The following is a 23,261-nucleotide window of genomic DNA, read 5'->3' on the forward strand; positions in this document are numbered from 1 at the left end:
AGTTCGTTGCATCTACCGTTAAGGGTAAGTCGCCGGGGCAAGATAAAATTTCTTATCCAATTATCAGGCATATGCCGAAAAGTCTCAAGCTCCGATTGGTAAAGCTTTATAACAAAATTTTCAATACTGGTGTCTATCCCCAATTTTGGAAAACGTCCTGTGTTATACCAATACTTAAACCACACAAATCCTCCGATGAACTTGCTAACTATAGGCCGATTTCCCTCCTTCCATGTATGGGCAAAATTTTGGAAAAGATCGCGGCAAACCGCTTGATGTGGTATGCTCAGCGAAACAAGTTCATATCACCGAATCAAGTCGCCTACAAAAAAGGTCAAGGCACGTTAGACGCTTTAATCCAACTTGACTACTTCATTACTAAGGCTTTGTCCAGCAAAAACCACGTGTCCGTATTATCTCTGGACTTCCACAGAGCTTTCGACAAAATTGGAGCCCATATTATTATTCGACAACTTAGAAATTGGAAAATAGGCCAGAATATGATACGTTTTATTACCAACTTTCTCACAAACAGAAAACTCAAAGTCAACGTAAATGGTTTTCTTTCTTCAACACTCCCGCTTTCTAATGGTACGCCGCAAGGCTCACCTCTTTCGATGATATTAGTAGGATGATACAAAATTACAAAGGAGTTGAGCACCAGATCTATGCTGACGATGTCCTAATCTAACAAAAGTCTCTGACGTTAATTTAGCTCAATCCTTATTTACTAATATACTCGCCAAAATTGAGACTTGGTCACTGGAGTCTGGTGCTTCACTTTCTTTAGACAAAACGCATATCCTTCATGTATGTAGGAAGCTAAATTGCAACGATATTTCACTTACCCACAACCAAACTAACATCGAATGTAAAACACAGCTGAAATTACTAGGATTAATTTTTGACTCTAAGTATAACTTTAATGCTTACTGTAAATATGTCAGAAACTCGTTAATGACACGATTAAATATTGTTAAATATGGGCTTATTCGAGGCACTCCATAACTGCGACAATATTGCAGCCCTGATACTCAATTTGCAACACTGTTGCAGATGCTCAGCTGATACTTAAGCAAAATAATTGCAATATTTTGCGCGAATTGTGACCGAAAGTGAAACTTTAACCATGAACTTTTTAATAAATATAGCGATAGATAATTTTGAAAGCAGTGATAATAACCTGCTGCTTAAGTATGGAAAAAATAGAAAACAAAATTTTTTAAGAAAGAGAAAGTGGTTCCTCGCTGAAATTTCAAAAAAGAGAACAGTGACGAAGATGATAAAGGTTTGGAAAACAATTCCATTGTACCATGATGACACATATTTCACGCATTTTCGCATGACTCGTGAAACATTTGCAGTAAGTATTGTTGTTTATTTTGTGGAAGTACGTGATAAATAAATTAATTTGTCTTAGGACTTGAAAAATGCGTTAGAACCTTTTTGGTCAACACCACACGGGGAATATTCCTTGGAACATTCCTTGCATATGACTCTTTGGAAGCTAAGCAATAGTAGAGTCACATATCGAGAGCTTGCCGATAGATTTAATGTTGGGCAAGGAACTGCCCACAAACTTTTCCTTAAAACAATCAAGACAATCTGCAAACTTAAAAACGAGATATGTTGGCCGTCAGTTTTACAGCAGAAAAAAATAATGGAAAACTTTCAAACAAGCCGGGTAAATTCATTTCCTTTTGTTGTCGGATGCTTAGATGGAACGCATTTCAAAATTAACACTCCTCAAACAGATGCAATCAGTTATTATGACCGTAAAGGAAATTTTTCAGTTATTATGCAGGTATGTACTTGGCTAATGATCTATTTTAAGATAACTGTTATATAATCAATTATTTAGGCCATATGCGACAGTAAGTTCTGTTTTTTTAGATGTGTTCATCGGCTACCCAGGTAGCTGTCATGATGCCAATGTGTGGAAAAATAGCCCACTTTACAAAGGGATCACATCTGGACAAATAAAACTTGCGAAAGATGCAATTATTCTAGCCGATTCAGCATATCCTGTTTCAAGATACTTAATTGCTCCTTTTAGAGATAACGGACATCTTTCCAGAGAGGAAAAACAATTAAACTATTATATGAGTTCAACCCGAGTATTTATCGAGCAAACATTTGGAATTTTCAAGGCTAAGTTTAAAATATTGAATCATATTGATATGCGCAATATAGAAGACATATCAACTGTGATATTAGCTTGCGCAATTTTACATAATTTTATACAGCGAAGCAATCCGGTTCATTCTGAAGACAATCATACGAGTATGCCTGAAAATTTAGAAAATTCAAATGATCACGATATGATTGAACTACCTTAAAATATAAATGACACTAATGAAGGAATTATCAGACGAAATAACTTGAAAATGCTATTTATTTCATAGAAGTATTATTTCAATAATGTATATATGTATGTACATATCAAATAAATGATTAATTGATTGAAATCTTGTTATATCAGTTAATTTAATTAAAATCACCTACCCTAGAATACTAAACCATTTTCTGTTTCTTTTTTAATAAAATATTAATTAATTAATTAATATTTATTTTATTGAAAATAGGAACTCATACTTATAATAATAATATATATTATATTAATATAAACATAAAGTTTATTATAAAATGAACACTTTTTATTTTTGGCACAATCCCTCCAAAACTTGCCGCAAATCCAACATTGCTTTAATCCTTTCCTTGTCAACCAGCAATTTTTCCTTTTCGATCTTCATAGTTTCTTCGTGCCGAATCTGCTCTTTCCGCGCTTCTTCTTTAAAAAAATCCAATGTTTCATATGCAATAGTTTTTGGTCGTTTTTTTCGACTGACACCTTCTGCATCGCTTTCTTCCACGCACCTTTCCTCCTCACTCACTCCACTTTCAACTAAATATTGCAGTGAGCTCTGGAGGTTCCTTATGGGAGGCTCAATGGAGTGCCTATTTCCGAAAACGTTATCAAAATCCTTAAAATATTCCCACGTCGTGGCACCTCGACCTGTCCCGTCGTTGCGTTTTTTAATCCTCTTATACGTCGCAAACAAATTTAAAAATTTCCTCTGCATAAATTCTTTTGTTTGCGACACTTCCGGATTTATAATACGCATATTTTCGACCACCTTACCCCATAGGACAGACTTTTTCCTCTTCCCGCCAGCAAACTCGGGCTCCAGGTCAAGTCGGGACCTTACTAGGAGTTTTGTAACCGGTGAATTTAACTTTTCACTGAAAAAATATAAATCACGATATAATATATATTATTAAATTCAATAAATACCACTTTTACTTACCTCTCTTCTTCCATTATTGGCGCGCAATACAAAAATTTTTGAAGCAACAAAATACAACTATTTAAGAATTACTATAAAATATTTGCGCGCAGTAGAAAAATTTTTGATGCATAATGATGACATTTGGCGCGCATCAAGTGTCAAATTTTTACTCGCTCGAACGTCTGACTTTTGCACGAGTTGCCACATTTTTACATCGAATATGATGTTTGCGCAATATTGCGCAGTACTGCCAAGCTCGAATAAGCCCTATATCTCGTCTAAGCATTCATTTATTCATCCGAACACACTGGTCAATGTTGTCAGAGCTTTGCTAACTTCAAAAATAGATTATGGGCTCCCCATCTATGGCAATTGCTCCAAAAGCAGTATCAACCTTTTAAATGCACCATACCATTGCGCAATACGGCGAAGTCTCCGGGCGTTTCCAACCTCGCCAATAAAAACGATAATGGCTGAATCTGGTTTACCAACTATTCAAAATAAAATTATAGATCCTTCGCTCCAAATTCTTGCGAAAACGGCTGAGAACACCAACCCATTACTAAATACAACTATCACCCATGCCACGAAAAAAAGAAAAATTCCAAGAATACAATCGGCTATTTCGAGATGCTTAAGTTTCGCTGAAGAAAATAATATTTTACGTAACGCAACATGCAAATTCACCACACGACATCCTCCCTGGCTGATCAATGATAAAATCCTACAGAATAAGCTTATGTTTTTGTCCAAGCAAAACACACCAAACGAAGTTTTTCAACAAACCTTTGCTGAACTGGAATCTAATTATACAAATAATGGCTGGAAGCTATTGTTTACGGATGGCTCCAAGTCCATCGATTCCACCTCGTTAGCAGTTGTCACTGCCACAGGAGAAATTATTTGCAATTGGCTTCTCCCCTCAACGAGCTCTGTATTCACCGCTGAAGGATCTGCTATCCTTCACGCAGTTAATCACGCAAAAAAGACTAAAGGAAAGTTCCTCATCTGTACAGACAGCAAATCGTGTATGTCTGCAATAACGCCTCCTTCCAATCGCAATTCCATAATAGAAGTTATCAGGGACGCGGTCATTGGTGCCCTTCAGAAAATCCAAGTAATGTGGATCCCTGGCCATGCTGGTATTTCAGGCAACCACTTTGCAGACCTCGCTGCGAAAAATGTAGCCCGGACTCCTGCCTTAACATACTATGCCTCATCCAAGCAAGACATTTCTAACCTTATTAAGCACAAAAGGCATCAAAAAAACGCAAGCGAATGGAAAACATTTAAACATCACTACGCGGACATAAACCCAGCCAGAAATCGGATAATCTACTCGTCAACAGTTCCAACTAGCGCAATAAAGACATATACTCGATTAAGGATTGGACACACTATCATAACACACGCCCACTTACTATCGGGTAAAAGCCCATCCATTTGCCCCCTTTGCGAGGACACCGCTTCTACCAAACACTTACTCACACTCTGTCCGATGCTTCACTCAACAGCCCACAACTCTGGCAACATTGATCTCATAAAACTACTAAGTGAACCTTCAGAAAAAAACGTTATGATTATCTATAGATTCTTAAAAACCAACGATTTGTTAAAACATATTTAAGCAACTTACTCGTACATCTTTACTAACCCTTAGCAAATAGAACTTTTTACCTAGTTATAATTACAAGGCGGCTGAAGGCCTCGTAGCCAGTGCTGCGTTTATGTATTTTTATAATAAAACTCCTTTTGTTATATGAATAATTATAAATAAATAAAATAAAATACAGAGTGTTAATCTAGTATATTTTTGTAGACCATGTTATAAGTTTTCCCGTCGGGTGCAAATATGTGCAAATTCTGGGCATTAGATACACGTGAACAGGCTACATAAAGTTGACTATGAGAGAAGCATGGGTTTTCTAAATGCACTCCTGCTACCTGTAATGCTTGTCCTTGTGCCTTCTTTATAGTAACAGCAAAGCTAAGCTTGACGGGAAACTGAACCCTTTTAAATTTGAATGGAAAGTCAGTGGGAACAATTGGTATCCGAGGTATTATAACACTATTTCCCTTACCGACACCTGTTAAAATAGTGGCCCCAAGTATGTTCTGTCCCAATTTTGTTATCCGAAGTTTTGTTCCATTACATAGCAGAGGAGCATCTAGATTTCGCATAAGCATTACTGGTACATTTAGTTTCAATTGAAGTTTATGTGAAGGTACACCCGATAGTTCAAGTGAATTTAAAAACTCCACAGGATATGAAGTACTTAGTTCCGTATCTATAATTGTATCCATTGACAAATATTCCTTAATTTTTCCCTGAACCTCGTTTAAAATATCAGTGTTGATCCTATTAACAATTTCATTTCTTGGTGCTAATATTGCTCTTGCAAACAACCACTGATCACTACACAAATTTTGTCGCAATTCCGGAAAAACATTAGTAATGAAATCCACATCACTTTCTACTAAATTACAACATTCTCTTGACAGTAATATGTAGCCTTCAACGTCAACATCTAAACAACCATCACCAATTTTCAACAACATTTCTGCGTAAAGTTCTGAATCCACGTCATTATGAAGATGCACTCTCATATTCGTTTTCAGGCGGAGTTTTTCAACTGTCGACCATAAGCGTGATGATTTAATTCACGCTTGAATTTCATCTGCTGTTGTCCCCCTCTGATCACTGGGAGGGTTTGACGGAAATCACCAGTCAATAAAACTACCATGCCATTTTGGATATACCAGATTTCCGCTTCCGTGGCATTTTCTAAGAAAAGCAGAGTAAGAATTAACATCAGCGAGTAAGATCTAAAATAATAAAATGACTGCTAACCACAAAAATTACGGATTACCTAAAAAATTTGAATAGTTTTATACTGCGTGTAACGACAGAAGAAAATAACAATAAATATAGAAAAATTAATATTATTATGTTAATACAACTCTAACAAATAATTTCGACCAAATTAGTTATAACAAAAACGATACTCACGGACTTTTTTTAGATCATTAAAAGAGAAATAATTCTTTCATATATAACCGCTTTCGCAGCGCAATGAACGGAAGCCCTCAAAGAAAAATAATTTCCCGCGTTTTTTACACATTTACCACTGTTTCTTCGCTCCTATTAGTCACAGCGTGATGCTATAACGCAATAACTAAGCACTAAATGTAGTTTTAAAACTCTAATTTGGCACAGGGGATCTCAGAGGAACCTGTGTGCAATAAAAATTGGGCATGACCCTGCCCTCTAATAAGTTTAATGTACATAGTATCTCTTAAATCAATTAAGTTACAATAACAAATTCGCCCAACGAAAATATTATAGGAATTTTACCGACGGGGTGAAAATGAATGAAAAGTGAACCCCGCCTACTCCACATATAATGGCACTCGTACCGTTAAAAACTTTTAGAAGCTATGACTAAATACGTCAGAGACATTAAATTTTACTCCGGAGGTAAGACGGGATTTTAATGGAACCACGGTCAAAATTGGACGATATGCGTGGCTTCGCCCACTTTCAGGTGGAAACGTATATCCCGAATACCCGCCTAACCGATTTGAACCAAATTTGTATGTGAATTTCCATTGACATTTTTATGAAAATGACAATTTAAAATTCCATCTGATTTTTTACTTTCGAGTGTTCTAATCAAGAAGCAATCAATATAACGGGATAAATCTTTGCACTAAAAATGCCGTTAGAGTATGCCAACTTATGGTCAAAAACTGTTCAGGCCCCTACGAGTATAACCGAATATTTCGACCCCAGTACCTATTGTTCACTTTTTTTACTTGTTTAACACTTGCTTTGTATGCATTCTTTTCACTGTCTTTGTTATTTAAAAGACTCCTGTCGAGTTAGTCGCAAAAAAATTATAAATGTCAGACCACGCGTTTTTGCCGAACAAATTTCAAATGGTGTTAACTCCGTGAAACCCGAGCGTAAAGTGAAATCTTTCGTTTGGAATGTATTGGCTGAGATTATTAAAGAAGACGGGTCAATCATAAACGACGAAGTTTACTGCCGTCCATACCGAAAAATATTAAAATATATTGGCAATCAAAACTCCAATTTGAGTAGGCACAAGTGCTATCAAGCATACCAGCAACCAACTGCACTGAAAATTGTGTTTACTAAGGGCAAAAAAGAGGCACTAAATGCAGATTCCAAGTTGAGAACTGCCGGCCGTTTTCGGCTGTGACCAGAAGCGGCTTTAAGTCAATGATAATTTTTATACTCTCGCAACAAAGTTGCTAAGGAGAGTATTATAGTTTTGTTCACATAACGGTTGTTTGTAAGTCCTAAAACTAAAAGAGTCAGATATAGGGTTATATATACCAAAGTGATCAGGCTGACGAGTAGAGTTGAAATCCGGATGTCTGTCTGTCCGTCCGTCCGTGCAAGCTGTAACTTGAGTAAAAATTGAGATTTCATGATGAAACTTGGTACACGTATTTCTTGGCTCCATAGGAAGGTTAAGTTCGAAGGTGGTCAAAATCGGCCCACTGCCACGCCCACAAAATGGCGAAAACCGAAATCTTATAAAGTGTCATAACTAAGCCATAAATAGAGATATTAAAGTGAAATTTGGCACAAAGGATCGCATTAGGGTGGGGCATATTTGGACGTAATTTTTTGGGAAAAGTGGGCGTGGTCCCGCCCCCTACTAAGTTTTTGGTAAATATCTCGGAAACTACTATAACTAAATCAACCAAACTCTATAGAGTCGTTTCCTTCAGGCATTTCCATATACAGTTCAAAAATGGAAGAAATCGGATAATAACCACCCCCACCTACCCGACTAACAAAAAACATCTGAAACACTAAATTTTACGGAAGAAATGGCAGAAGGAAGCTGCACCCAGGCTTTTTATAAAAATTGAAAATGGGTATGGCGTCGCCTACTTATGGACCAAAAACCATATCTCAGGAACTACTAATCTAATTAATTTTACAGCAAAATAAAAAAAATATGTAAATGACGGATATCACTTATCGATTATCACTTTATCATGCGAGAGCATAAAATGTTCGGTGACACCCGAACTTAGCCCTTCCTTACTTGTTTTAAGTGGGTTTTGTTTTTGTAAAATTAACAGATTATCGTTTCCGTAAACGGTAAGTAACGAAGTACCAGACTGGCAAGCATGACAGTTTTTTCGTCACTCAGCTGTTTTTTTTGCGTTATTGCCTCAAAAGTTAACTTAATTCATTGCAAAAATTACATTTGCTGTCTACTACAAATTAGTTTCGGACATTTTTTTCAAAAGTAGTATTTAATACAAGTATAATTGAATCAGCTGTTTTGAAACAAAATTTACACTCACTACTGATGTGCAGCAAAAAGTTTGTTTACAGTTAAGTGTTTTAACGAAGTATCAGCTTACGAACTGCCAGATTAACAAGTTCGGTCTGAATACCCCTATTGTAACTACAAAAACAAACTAAATAAGAAAATTAACGTTACTAATATTCAAAAGTAGCTAAGCTAACAAAATAAGTATTCGACATTTAAAAATACACTAAAAGCGTAACAATAATGAAAAGTTTAAATTTTGTTTTTTTTTCCTCTGGGACGAATAACTTCCCGCAAACTTCTTGGCATTGATTTCTCAAAATGTTTCGTTCGCTCTGTTGTTCAAATATTGCATCATTGATCAGTCTCACATTTCAATGCATTAAATATATAAATATATTTACGTTACACATTTCAAATTAAGAACATAGCACAACGAGCCTCCCGGTACGTACTACGCTACGTACAAAGTTAAATAATAAAATAATTTTATTTTAACAACAAATTCATTTATTCAAACAAAAAACTATTTTATTAATTGCTTTCTATTTTTCTTCTTCTTAAGGACCATAAATCTTTCGCAGAACTTTTCTCTCGAAAAATCGCAACGTCGACTCATCCGTGGTTGACATCGTCCAAGCCTCTGCACCACATAGCAGGACGGGAATTATGAGCGACTGATAGAGTTTGGTTTTTGTTTGTCAAGAGAGGACTTTGCTTTTCAATTGCCTACTCAGTCCAAAGTAGCACCTGTTGGCAAGAGTAATCCTGCGTTGGATTTCTAGGCTGACATTGTTGGCGGTGTTTACGCTAGTTCCAAGATAGACGAAATTATCTACAACTTCAAAGTTATGACTGTCAACAGTGACGTAAATGCCAAGTCGCGAGTGCGACGACTGCTTGTTTGATGACAGGAGATATTTCGTTTTGCCCTCGCTCACTGCCAGACCCATTTGTTTTGCTTCCTTGTACAGTCTAGAGAAAGCAGAACTAACGGCGCGGGTGTTGAGGCCGATGATATCAATATCATCGGCATACGCCAGCAGTTGTGCACTCTTATAGAAGATGGTATCTTCTCTATTTAGTTCTGCAGCTCGAACTTTTTTTTCCAGAATCAGGTTGAAAAAGTCGCACGATCGCAATCGCCTTGTCTGACACCTCATTTGGTATCGAACGGCTCGGAGAGGTCATTTCCGGTTCTAACGGAGCTTTTGGTATTGCTCAACGTCAGCTTACACAGCCGTATTAGTTTTGAGGGGATACCAAATTCAGACCTCGCGGCATAAAGACAGCTCCTATTCGTGCCGCCGAAAGCGGCTTTGAAAACGACGAAGAGGTGGTGTGTGTCGATTCTCCTGTCACGGGTTTTTTTCAAGATTTGGCGCATGGTGAATATCTGGTCGGTTGTTGATTTGCCAGGTCAAAAGCCACACTTATAAGGTCCAATCAATTTGTTGATGGTGGGCTTTAATCTTTCACACAATACGCTCGATAGAACCTTATATGCGATGTTAAGGAGGCTAATACCACGGTAGTTGGCGCAGATTGTGGGGTTTCCTTTTTTATGGATTGGACATAGCACACTTAAATTCCAATCATTGGGCATGCTTTCGTCCGACCATATTTTACAAAGAAGCTTACGCATGCTCCTTATCAGTTCTTCGTAGCCGTGTTTGAATAGCTCGGCCCGCAATCCGTCGACCCCTGCCGCTTGTTGTTCTTCAGGCAGGTAATTGCTATTCGAACTTCTTCTTGGTCGGGTAATGGAACGTCTGCTCCATCGTCAGCGATTGGGGAATCGGGTTCGCCTTCTCCTGGCGGTGTGCGTTCACTGCCATTCAGCAGGCTGGAGGAGTGTTCCCTCCATAATTTAGATATGCTCTGGGCATCGGTGGCTAGATCACCTTTGGGGGTTCTAAAGGAGTATGCTCCGGTCTTGAAACCTTCTGTAAGCCGCCGCATTCTTTCGTAGAATTTTCGAGCATTACCCTTGTCGGCCAGCTTATCAAGCTGTTCGTACTCACGCATTTCGGCCTCTTTCTTTTTCTTTCTGCAAATGCGTCTCGCTTGCCTCTTCAACTCTCGGTATCTTTCCCATCCCGCACGTGTTGTGGTCGATCGCAACGTTGTGAGGTTGGCAGCCTGTTTTGTCTCCGCTGCGACACGGCACTCCTCGTCGTACCAGCTGTTCTTTCGCACTTTCCGAAAACCAATGGTTTCGGTTGCAGCTGTACGTAAGGATTTTGTAATGCCGTCCCACAGTTCCCTTATACCGAGTTGTTGACGAGTGTTCTCAGAGAGCAGGAGTGCAAGCTGAGTAGAAAATCGTTCGGTTGTCTGTTGTGATTGCAGCTTCTCGACATCGAACCTTCCTTGTGTTTGTTGGTGTGCGCTTTTTGCTGCACAGAGGCGGGTGCGAATCTTGGCTGCAACAAGATAGTGGTCCGAGTGGATGTTAGGACCTCGGAGCGCACGCACATCTAAAACACTGGAGTCGTGTCTTCCGTCTATCACAACATGAATTCGGGATCCGGAGACAACCAGGTAGCTTGATGAATCTTCTTATGCTGGAATCTAGTACTACAGATAACCATATTTCGGGCCCCGGCGAAGTCGATCAGCCTCAACCCATTTGGGGATGTTTCCTCGTGGAGGATGAATTTACCGACCGTAGTGGCAAAGATACCTTCTTTGCCCACCCTGGCGTTAAAGTCGCAAGAACGATTTTGACATGGTGGCGGGGCCAGCACTCCTAAGTGCGCTCCAAGCACTCATAAAATGCATCTTTGGACATATCGTCCTTCTCTCCCGTCGGGGCGTGGGCACAAATCACCGATATGTTAAAGAACCTCGCTTTGATGCGGATTGTGGTTAAACGTTCATTCACCGGAGTGAATGATAGTACTCGGCGACGTAGTCTCTCTCCCACCACGAATCCCACACCAAACTTGCGCTTCTTTATATGGCCACTGTAGTAAATGCCACAAGGACCTACTCGTATCTGTCCTTGTCCCGTCCATCGCATTTCTTGGACGGCGGTGATGTCAGCCTTTATTTTCACGAGGACATCAACCAGTTGGGCAGCGGCACCTTCCCAATTAAGGGACCGGACATTCCAGGTGCATGCCCTAAAATCATAGTCCTTAATTCTACTCTATAACATAATATTCGATTTTATTTACTGTTATGGCAAAGTTGCCATGCGGAGGCTGACGTTAACTCTCCCCTTCCCAAGATGAATCGTGCCCGATTTATTATTATTTTGAGTTAATTTATATACTTGTGATTTCTTGGAATTGCACATTTTCGATTGCTTTGGAAATTTTTCAAGTTTTTTTTTAATTTTTGCATTATGTAGGTTTTGAAAAGTATTCCCAAAACTCAAATTATGTACCAAAAAAATTAATGAACTATGATCTGCTTGTTCCATGCTACTAAAATTCTTATAGTATCTTATTTTAACAGTTTATTAGTTGTTTTGATATATTCTAAAACTTCAAAACTATTTACATGGTTATTTTTAAGATAATTCCAAATTTTGATCCAATATTTTCATAAGCTTGGTTATTTATTACTGTATTAATTTCAAATGTTACTAACTATGTTCCAATTAACGTTTGATTGTCTGCAATTTTTTTTTTTTTAACTAATATCGCTCCTAGTTTAATTTCTTTTATTTGCAAATTTGTATGCTCTTGCAACCAGCTGCTACAGAGTACTATAGTATTGTTCATCTAACGGTTGTACGTATCGCCTAAAATTAAACGAGATAGATAAAAGGTTATATATACTTGTATATAAATGATCAGGATGACGGAAAAAGTTGAAATTCGGTTGACTGTTTGCTTCTCCGTCCATCTGTCCGTGCAAGCTTGATTAAAAATTGAGATATCTTGATGAAACTTAGTATGCAGGTTTCTAAGTAAAATCGAATTCGTAGATGGGTGCAATCGGACCACTGCCACGCCCAGAAATCGCCGTTAACCGAAATCCTGTAAAGTGCCATAACTAAGCACTAAATTAAAATACAAAACTGTAATTTGGCACTGGAAAAAAAAAAATTGGAAAAAGTGACTCCGCCCTCTAATAACTTTAATGTATATGTTTATTAGTATTCATATTCCTACATATGTATGTCACGTGGTGAGCGAAATCGAACAAAAACTACGTCCACTTCCCATATAGCACAATTTTAAATCCACTTGATTATTTTACCTTACAGTATAAAAATTAAGAAGCTATTCATATAACGGGATTAAACTTCACTTTAATGCTTTTAAAATATGCCACCTTATGACGAAAATTTGTCCACATCCACATAATGTCCACATCCACATAATGTCCATGTCCACATAATGTTTGAGATATATATTTGAAATTCAGGGATACTATGTACTTTTCTGATCTTTTCTGTCTGTATATCAAAAATGAGTTGAATCAGACCAATACTTCCATTAACCCACATATACCTAATATAAAGTTAATCGAACATACGGGAGACTTTATGTCGCATATATCGGCCAATATGTGAACTATCTCATTGAAAATGAGCTGGGAGTTTTACTCATAACAGTGTAACTGTGTGCGTAAAATAGATAAATTTGAGCGAAAACTTGACTTGCCCCCCTTTAACTTATATTAGGATTTTCGAACATCCGGCTGACTTTAAAAATAATAACACCATTTTGTTTCTTGTAAGTTGCAAGAGTAAAAAATTGTCGGTTGCAGCCGAACTTAGCCCTTCCTTACTTCTTCAGAATTATTAGTTTTCTTCAGCAGGCATTTTAGGACCTTCTTATCCCCAAATAAATTTTTAATGTAATATTGCCGGTAAAACCTTTGCCTAGTTCTTCGGAAGCTTATTGTTCCTTATTTTTATTTGTATTTTCATCATGTTTAATAAAAATTCAAATCCTTCTATTTCAAAGAAAATTACTTCGACTACAGATATGGCTCTTATATGATAAAATTTGATAATGGAACAGCCACTCACGACTTTTATGCCCTTATAAATGGCTAATTCGTTCTATACTTGCATTATTGTAAACCCTTGGCTTAGTGTAGCATGAGGTTGCTCCGGTATCCTAGAAGGAAGCGTCGGAGACCCTATAAAGTATATATATAAATGATCAGTATGTTGAACTGAGTCGATTTAGCCATGTCCGTCCGTCTGTCTGTCTGTCTGTATATATACGAACTAGTCCCTCAGTTTTTAAGATATCCTTTTGAAATTTTGCAAACGTCATTTTCTCTTCAAGAAGCTGCTCATTTGTCGGAACGGCCGATATCCACTATAACATATAGCTGCCATATAAACTGAACGATCGGAATCAAGTTCTTCTATGGAAAACTTTGACATTTGACAATGTATCTTCACCAAATTTGGTATAGATTATTTTCTAAAGCAACAATGTAAGTAAGAAATTGTTCAGATCGGTTAACTATAGCATATAGCTACCATACAAACTGAGCGATCGAAGTCAAGGGCTTGTATGGAAAACTTTCGCATTTGACGTGCTACCTTCACGAATTTAGGCATCGATTACTACTTAAGGTAACAATATAATCTCCGAAGAAATTGTTCAAATCGGTTAACTATAGCATATAGCTGTCATACAAACTGAACGATCGGAATCAAGTTCTTGTATGGAAAACTTTCACATTTGACAAGATATATTCACGAAAGTTGGTATAGATTATTTTTTAAGGCAACAATGTAATTTCCGAAGAAATTGTTCAGATCGAATTACTATAGCATATAGCTGCCATACAAACTGAACAGATAGTTACTAACAGAAATGCACCTGTGAAGGGTATTTAGCTTCGGTGCAACTGAAGTTAACGTTTTTTCTTGTATTTCTTCTAATTGATTTTTTTTTTCTGTGGGCGAAAGCTACAATTGCTTTCTCTTGGCAGCCTTATTCCTTGAGTGTTATAAGTACTAGGTGGTCTATTATTTTTATTAGAAACATCTTTTTTTAGACTTTCCTTATTGGCTTGAGTGCTTTTACTAGCCATTGGGTTTGCAACATTTTGATATCTAACGCCACCACCTTGTTGAGGCTTTGAATTAGTATCTTGTCGGTATGTTCTAGGCACAGATGGGTCTATGTCCATTGATTTTGGTTTGGGTATATTAATTCTTTGAGAAAATTTCGAATTATTTCTTGGATAATTTTGTTTTAACTCTGATTATTGTACTCTAATTCTTGAGCCTTGGCCAGTGCGTCTGGCAAATATTTGAGATAAAGAGAAAATATAATGTCTCTTAATGGAGCGTTCAGTCCTGTTATAAATAATCGAAGAGCCTGGTCGCTATACGTTTTGTTAGCCGCTTTGGTTATGAACGCGTTACCACCATATGTCATAATAGTTTTGTTTGTCATTAGTGTTAGCTTTTTTGTTAACTAATTTGTAATACTCTTTGTCCGACATAGAGCCTTTTCGTAAAACGCTCATTTCTTGTTCTATAATGTGAACAGTACGCTTGTCCGAATATTCAAAATCAAGACGAGCAATTTTGCATCAAAGTTTAGATTTTAATACATATATGCGGAGATTCAAGACACTGAATGTTGTCGTTTGAGGTTTGTGCTTCATAATCTGTAGCTCTATGTGTTTCTATATCTTATTGTACCCTTAATCTATCAATTTCCTGTCTTAATGATATATTACTTTCCGCAATTAGGCGCGTAATAAAATCTACTGTTAATCCTGCCTCATCAGCCATTTTTATACTCTCGCAACAAAGTTGCTAAAGAGAGTATTATAGTTTTGTTCACATAACGGTTGTTTGTAAGTCCTAAAACTAAAAGAGTCAGATATAGGGTTATATATACCAAAGTGATCAGGGTGACGAGTAGAGGTGAAATCCGGATGTCTGTCTGTCCGTCGGTCCGTCTGTCCGTCCGTCCGTGCAAGCTGTAACTTGAGTAAAAATTGAGATATCATGATGGTACACGTATTTCTTGGCTTCATAAAAAGGTTAAGTTCGGAGATGGGCATAATCGGCCCACTGCCACGCCCACAAAATGGCGGAAACCGAAAACCTATAAAGTGTCACAACTAAGCCATAAATAAAGATATTAAAGTAAAATTTGGCACAAAGGATCGCATTAGGGAGGAGCATATTTGGTCGTAATTTTTTTTGGAAAAGTGGGCATGGCCCCGCCCCCTACTAAGTTTTTGGTAAATATCTCGGAAACTACTATAACTATATCAACCAAACTCTATAGAGTCGTTTCCTTCAGGCATTTCCATATACAGTTCAAAAATGGAAGAAATCGGATAATAACCACGCCCACCTATCCGACTAACAAAAAACATCAGAAACACTAAATTTTACGGAAGAAATGGTAGAAGGAAGCTGCACCCAGGTTTTTTTTTTTTAATTGAAAATGGGCGTGGCGTCGCCCACTTATGGACCAAAAACCATATCTCAGGAACTACTTGACCGATTTCAATGAAATTCGGTATATAATATTTCCTTAACACCCTGATGACATGTACGAAATATGGGTGAAATCGGTTCACAACCACGCCTTCTTCCAATATAACGCTATTTTGAATTCCATCTGATGCCTTCTCTGTATAATATATACATTAGGAACCAATGATGATAGAGGAATAAAACTTTACACAAATACGGTATTTGAGCTGAGGTATCCCTTGTGGAAAAATTGTCGTGATCGGACTATAACTTTCCAAGGTCCCTGATATCGAACACGAAGAACTCAGTGCCTAACCTAACCTAATTTTTCACCGAAAATATTGGTAAATCTCTCAGAATTTAATTCTAATTAATTTTACAGCAAAATAGAAAAAATATGTAAATGACGGATAATGAAATCTCGATTTTCACTTTATCATGCGAGAGTATAAAATGTTCGGTGACACCCGAAGTTAGCCCTTCCTTATTTGTTAATTAGTGTTTTTGTCTTTTTGTTTATATATATAAAAAAATATTACTTACATTGGTATGATCTGTCCTAGGAAGAGAGGCCCTTCTATTCTGGAGGGTCCCTTTTTGTACGGTTCGCAGAATTGTGCTTAGTTATGCGATTTTTTTTATTTAGTTATGTGGCTGGTCAAGCCTCACTTTTATGTTTTATCCATTTAAATATAATTTACCGGTATAGGGTCTGAATCCTAGCCATACTCCCTGCTTTTAATGTATCTCTATTGTAATAGTCATTTAATGTGGCTATTTTATTTTTTTCCTATGTAATACTGTATTCATGCAGTTTATTTTACTATATTTGTCGTGGAAGTAATTTAATAAAAAAATTCTTTAAATTGTTTTATTTTGTTAGAATTACATGTTTTTTCTACTAGTTTGTCTATTGTATCATAGTCCAAGTTATTAGGTAGGTCGCCGGGGTTATGTCCCATTGAATATTCATAAAATTGTCATACATCGATTAATACATAACGTATATATTTCTATTTTCAATATTAGTAAAAATGTTCATATATAACTTAACTTACGTCTGCTCTTTTTTCCACGTTTGGTTCAGCCTTTCCGCATTGGTTCCTGCTGTCTCCGTACGTTGTTCGGTTGTCTTGGTTTCTCTTGTCGGTTGTATTATGACTTTTAAATTATTTTTAAACTTGTAGTTTTTTATTATTTTTTTTTAAATGTTGTTTGGTTTATGCATTTAGCTTTTTCACGCATCTTCACCTTTTGGCATTTTTTTATTATATTTTTAGTAAGAGTTATATTTATATTTTCTAAAAAACAAAAATCCCGCTAGTTTTTTTTAACTATTTTTTAATCACAGTTAACTTTTTTAAATCTTCCTTTTTATAGCTTTTCTTTACTTACTTATTGTTTTTTCACTTTAGTACACTCAACTACTTTTCCAAGCACATTTTAGACACAAATACTTTTTTTAAACTTTTCCTTTTCTCAAAAAACAAAACTTTTTTTTACACAGCTATTTTTTTTTATTTTAGTAGACACATCTACTTTTCTGAACACTTTTTTAGTTCGTGCTCTATTGGAAGCCAATTAATTCCCGCGACGAGGAATTTTTTAATAAAATATATATTATATCCGCGAACGCGCGGATGACATAAGAACAGATGTGGTTCTATTGGATTGCCAGACACAAATCAAATCTTTATTTTCAACTTACTATTATTTATAAATTTTATTCTTATTTAAACATCAGCTAGTGATTGAATCCAGAACAAAGAAAGTATCGATTATAATATTATCTGTTTCAGCATATTTCGGCAGAAAGTTAAGCGTGCTTTTCTGTTTACAACTATTTTTATTTTGCCTTCTTGTGAGAGCCAGCGATATTGTTTTAAATTTTTAAATAACCAAAAACGGTAATTAAGATTTTTAATTTATTGATTGATTGAAGAACTCGCACTATAGAGAATCGCCTTTTCCGAAACCTCATTTGGTATCAAACGGCTAGGAGAGGTCTTTCCCGATCCTAGCGTATTGCACAACGTCAGGTTACACAGACGTCCTAGCATAAAGGCAGCACTTTTTCGTGCAGCAGTTTTAAAATCGATGAAAAGATGGTGATCGTAGATTCTTTTACACGGGGCACTCTCAAAATTTGGAGCATGGTGAATATAGAATTTTCGAGCATTATCTCTCTCAGCCAGCTTGTCAAGCTCTCCGTACTGACGTATTTCAGCCTCTCTTTTTTCTTACGAATGCGTTTTACTTCCCTCTTAAACAATCGGTAGCACGTGTTGTAGTTGATTGTAACGTTGTAAGGTAGGCAGTATCCTTTCTCTCCAGTCCGATACGGCTTTTCTCATCGTACCGGCTGTTCTTTTGCATTTTTCGAAAACTAATAGTTATGTCCGTCGCGCAGTACTTTTATACTGTTTAGTTCTCTCACAGATCAGGAGTTTAAGTCGAGTAGAAAATTGTCAACCCATTTGGGGATGTTTTCCCATAGAGGCTGAATTTACCGATTGTTGTGCCAAAAATATCTGCTTTGTCTAGCGTTAAAGTTGCCAAGCACAATATTGATATTGTCATAGAAGTCATTTCTTAGTCACATTGTCGTTATTTTCTGTCGGGGCGTGAAAGCAAGTCAGCGATATGTTCAAGAACTTCGCTTTGATGTGGGTTGTAGCTAGATGATCAACCATTGGGGTAAATGCCTGGATTCAGCGACGAAGTCCCTCTACCACCGCTAAATCCACAACGAATTTGCGCTCATCTGAATGACCACTGTAGTATGTATATGCCTTAAGGACCTATTCATCTGAGTCTTCTTCCAATCTAGTGAGGACATCAACCAGCCAGGCAGTAGTACAGAGAAGCAGGTATAAAAGAGTGAGGAGCGCTGCGGGAAATCCGGCCGCTCGAAAGTCTTCGGTAGCGGCAGCTACTGCGTGCCTTTGGTTTAAACTGATTTTTCTCCGAACAACTTTTTTTCGCATGGATGACACTCTCATTTCAAAACTATTGCACTTATATATGAACCAAATGGCATTTTACTCTTTAGAAGTCTGGCTATGCCCTCAAGCAGAACCAGAAATATTCATTATTATATAAAATTGTTAAAAATGGTTAAAAAAATTCAAAAGTCCGCCATTTTGTTTTCTGTTTTTTCATTGAAAATGTTTCATTCTGCTTGAGGCCATAGCTAATTCGATACAAAACATGAAACAGTTTTTTTTTTTGCTTTCAGATAATTCTTTTCCAAGAAATGATCTCATCCATCTAGGAATCGGATGAGTATCAGCAGCCATTTTCAGGACCACCATTTCGAAAAAAAAATTAAGAAAAAATAGTTTTCAAGTATTTAATATATGTACATTCATATGTAAAAAACATATTTTGTAATAAAAATAAAATGTGTTGAAAAAAATTACGTTTTTTAGAGGAACCTGCACAATATTTTGTTTTTTGAAACTAATATCGCTCCTAGTTTAATTTCTTCTATTTGCAAATTTCTATGCTCTTGCAACCAGCTGCTACAGAGTACTATAGTATTGTTCATCTAACGGTTGTACTTATCGCCTAAAACTAAACGAGATAGATAAAGGGTTATATATACTTGTATATAAATGATCAGGATGACGAGAAAAGTTGAAATACGGTTGACTGTCTGCTTCTCCGTCCGTCTGTCCGTGCAAGCTTGAGTAAAAATTGAAATATCTTGATGAAACTTGGTATGCAGGTTTCTTAGTAAAATCGAATTCGTAGATGGGTGCAATCGGACCACTGCCATGCCCAGAAATCACCGTTAGCCGAAAACCTGCAAAATGACATAACTAAGCACTAAATTAAAATACAAAACTGTAAAAAACGAAGCAAAAAACAATTTTACCATTAAACTTTTATATAATGGAATATATAAAGTAAATGCTTTCATCACGCGGCCAATTAGAGTTATTGTAAAAAATTTGCACAACTCTTATGACCCAAAATCGATTATTGATGACTTAAAAGAGCAAGGATTAAATGCAGTGAGTGCTGTCAATCGTCTTCAATGGAAAACTAAAACTCCCCTCGACATGTTTTCCGTAACATTCGATCCCATGGAGAAAATAAAAAAGATTTGCGAAACCAAAACTATATTAAATTCAATTGTTTCTATTGAACCGGTAAAACTTCCCAAGATGATACCACAATGCAAACATTGCCAGTCATTTGGCCACACATAAAACTATTGTGGCAAACAACCAAGATGCGTTAAGTGCGCCGGTAAGCATAAGACATCTGAATGTTCGAAACCAGAAAAACAACAGCCTAAATGCTGTAACTGTGGCGAAGTTCATCCAGCCAACTATCGAGGGTGCCTTGTTGCCAAAGAATTACAGAAAATACGAGCTAACACAATTGGACATAAAACATATGATGGTCTAGCCCAAAAAGTTTAAGGTTCTGTAGACTTTAGAACAAAAAACAATGAACATCAACAACAAGAAGATTCTAAAATTACAGCTGAAACATCAAAAAAAATTTACTCTTGCTCATGTTCTAAAAGCAAATAATAATGATAAAGTATCCAATAACAGCATTTTATCACAGATATTACAGAAGCTCAATAAACAAGAGGAATGCAACACTTCCTTACAAAATCGCTTATGCAAGCTTGAAAAATATCTTTTTAATACCAAAGAGGTCTAAATCTATAAAAATTCTTCTATGGAACTCAAATGGATTAATCAAACATGAAATGTGACATGAACAATGAAATCGAAATTGTACTGAACTCGGAAAATGTTGACGTATGTATGATATCGGAAACACATTTTACGTCACAAACCTATTTTAAAATTAAAAATTATGAAACTTACCATACAATTCATCCTAGCAATTGCGCCCGTGGCGGAAGCGCAATACTAATTAAAAATACGATTAAACATTTTGAGGAAGAAAAACTTTCAACTGATAAGTTTCAAACTACAACAGCTCCCACTTACCTCTGTGTACAGTCCTCCAAAGCATCAAATCCAATTTGAAGAGTACCAACACTTAATAAACAGACACAGGTATAGATTCATAATGGGTGGAGATTTCAACGCACTGGGGTTCAAGGCTTACGACTACAAAGGGGAGAGAACTCTATAAAGCACTGCGGTCAACCTGAAGTTACGCATTCTCGACGAACTTACCATCACATTGGCCATCAGATTATCAAAAGATTCCAGACCTGATAGATTTTTTCATTGTCGGCAAAATATCCTGGAACTATTTGTCGATCAATCAGGGTTATGACCTTAACTCGGATCATTCCCCAATCTATTCAAGTTATAGAGAAACCATCATCTTTAAAGACAAAGCAGCGCCCTTGTATAATAAACGTACAGATTGGGAATATTTTATAACGATCATGGAATGTTACGAAAGTAAATATGACTCTATATTAAATACAGCCCAGTTGGAATTTGAAATTTTACACTTTACAACAAGTATGCAACACGCAGCTTGGAAAAGTACACCGGAATTAAAGAAAATTGCGGTAAACTCTAAATGTCCTTATGATATAAGGGAAACAATTAAATCAAAGAGAAAGCTATCATCAACTCAAGCCCAGCCAGCATCAAACTCGTTGCCCAGCCGATAAATAAAGTCACTAAAGATCTTAATCGGAATATTAAGAGGTTTAAAAATGAAAGTTTCACAAAATATCTTTAGTCCATAAGCAATGGAAGAAATTCCGACTACTCTCTTTGGAAAAGCTGTAAAAGACTACAAACACCAGAAATTCAAGGGTGCCCCTTTAAAATAAGTACTGATAGCTGGGACAGAGACGATTCAAAAAAAGCAGAAGTATTTTCAGATTATTTAGCCAAAATATTCTCCCCATATGAAACACATTATGTTACTGCATCCAGTCAAGAAAGCGAAAAAATCTCAAGTTGTACAAGTAGTGAGCTAAGTGAGGAAATCAAAAATGTGAAAAACAAAAAATCCCACGGATACGACCTGATTACTGCTGAGGTCCTAAAACAGCTTCCTCAAATAAGTATAGTAAAAATTACCAACATTATTAACGCGGCTTTTCATATTAAATACGTGGCAACTTATTGGAAAATTGCTGGAATAATCAAGATTCCAAAGCCAGGAAAACCAGGATATGATGTATCTTCTTACAGGCTTATATCACTTCTACCGATAATATCGAAGCTTTTTGAGAAAATTCTCATAAAATGTATATTTAAAATCATTGAACGAAAAACCATAATTCCAGCGCACCAGTTTGGGTTTCGAGCGATTGATCAAATCCACAGGATAACACATATTATTGAAAAAGCCTTTGAGGAGGAAAAAAAATTCTGTTCTGCCGTGTTTTTGGATGTTGCAAAAGCGTTCGATAAAGTTTGTCACAAAGGACTGCTTTCGAAACTGAAACTGATTTTACCGAAACAGCATTATGAGATCATAAAATCGTATTTATCTGATCGCTACTTTCAAGTTGAGCAAGGAGACAAATATTATATTCTCAGGGAAATAAAAGCACGAGTTCCACAAGGTAGTGTGTTGGGCCCTCTGCCAGTAGACTGCAATTATACAACAGCCACATTTGCAGATAATACCGCGTTGCTTGCTGTTGGTAGTAGTGAACACGAGTCCACTACTGATCTTCAAAAAGCTGTAAATAAAGTCATATAATGGGCAAAGAAATGGCAGATAAAGCTGAATGAAGCTAAGTCTGTACACCTTGTTTATACATACAACAAGATACAGCTCTTACCAATTTTCATAGACGGTGCATGAATACCGTAATTTAATTCCGCTAAATACTTAGGAATGACGCTTAACACTAAGCTAGTGGAAAGTTCACGTAAAAAACAAACGTAAGGAGCTAGACATCCGACTAAAAAATTATAATTGGTTAATCGGTAACAAATCAGTGTTATCCATCGAAAATAAGTTGCTTATGTATAAGCAAATACTCCGTCAGATATGGAGCTATGGTGCACAACTTAGGGGATGTACCAACGCAAACAATAAGAAAGTCATCCAACAATTCCAAAACAAAGTACTGAGACTAATTGTCAAAGTGCCCTGGTATTGTCGATGTGCTGATATAGAGCGTGATTTAGGCGTAAACGCGGCTAACGAAGAAATATTAAAAATTGCAACAGCACATAGTGCAAGATTGCTACAGCATTGTAACGAAGAAGTAGCTATGTTAACTTCTAGAGATGGACCACCAAG

At 36.7% G+C, this 23,261-nt stretch overlaps 2 long non-coding RNA genes across 4 annotated transcripts in view; both read left to right on the forward strand.

Moving 5' to 3' along the window:
- The window catches only part of LOC105233304 (uncharacterized), a 1,563,509-nt gene that overhangs the window by 1,453,317 nt on the left and 86,931 nt on the right, over positions 1 to 23,261 (forward strand). The gene's annotated exons all lie outside the window — the stretch shown is intronic.
- On the forward strand, positions 992 to 3,543 carry LOC125776815 (uncharacterized). Its single transcript, XR_007421990.1, has 3 exons — positions 992 to 1,363; positions 1,421 to 1,804; positions 1,894 to 3,543. It is a non-coding gene; the product is annotated as an uncharacterized LOC125776815 (long non-coding RNA).

Source organism: Bactrocera dorsalis, chromosome 2, assembly GCF_023373825.1.
Source record: "Bactrocera dorsalis isolate Fly_Bdor chromosome 2, ASM2337382v1, whole genome shotgun sequence".
Classification (NCBI taxonomy): Eukaryota; Metazoa; Arthropoda; class Insecta; order Diptera; family Tephritidae; genus Bactrocera; species Bactrocera dorsalis.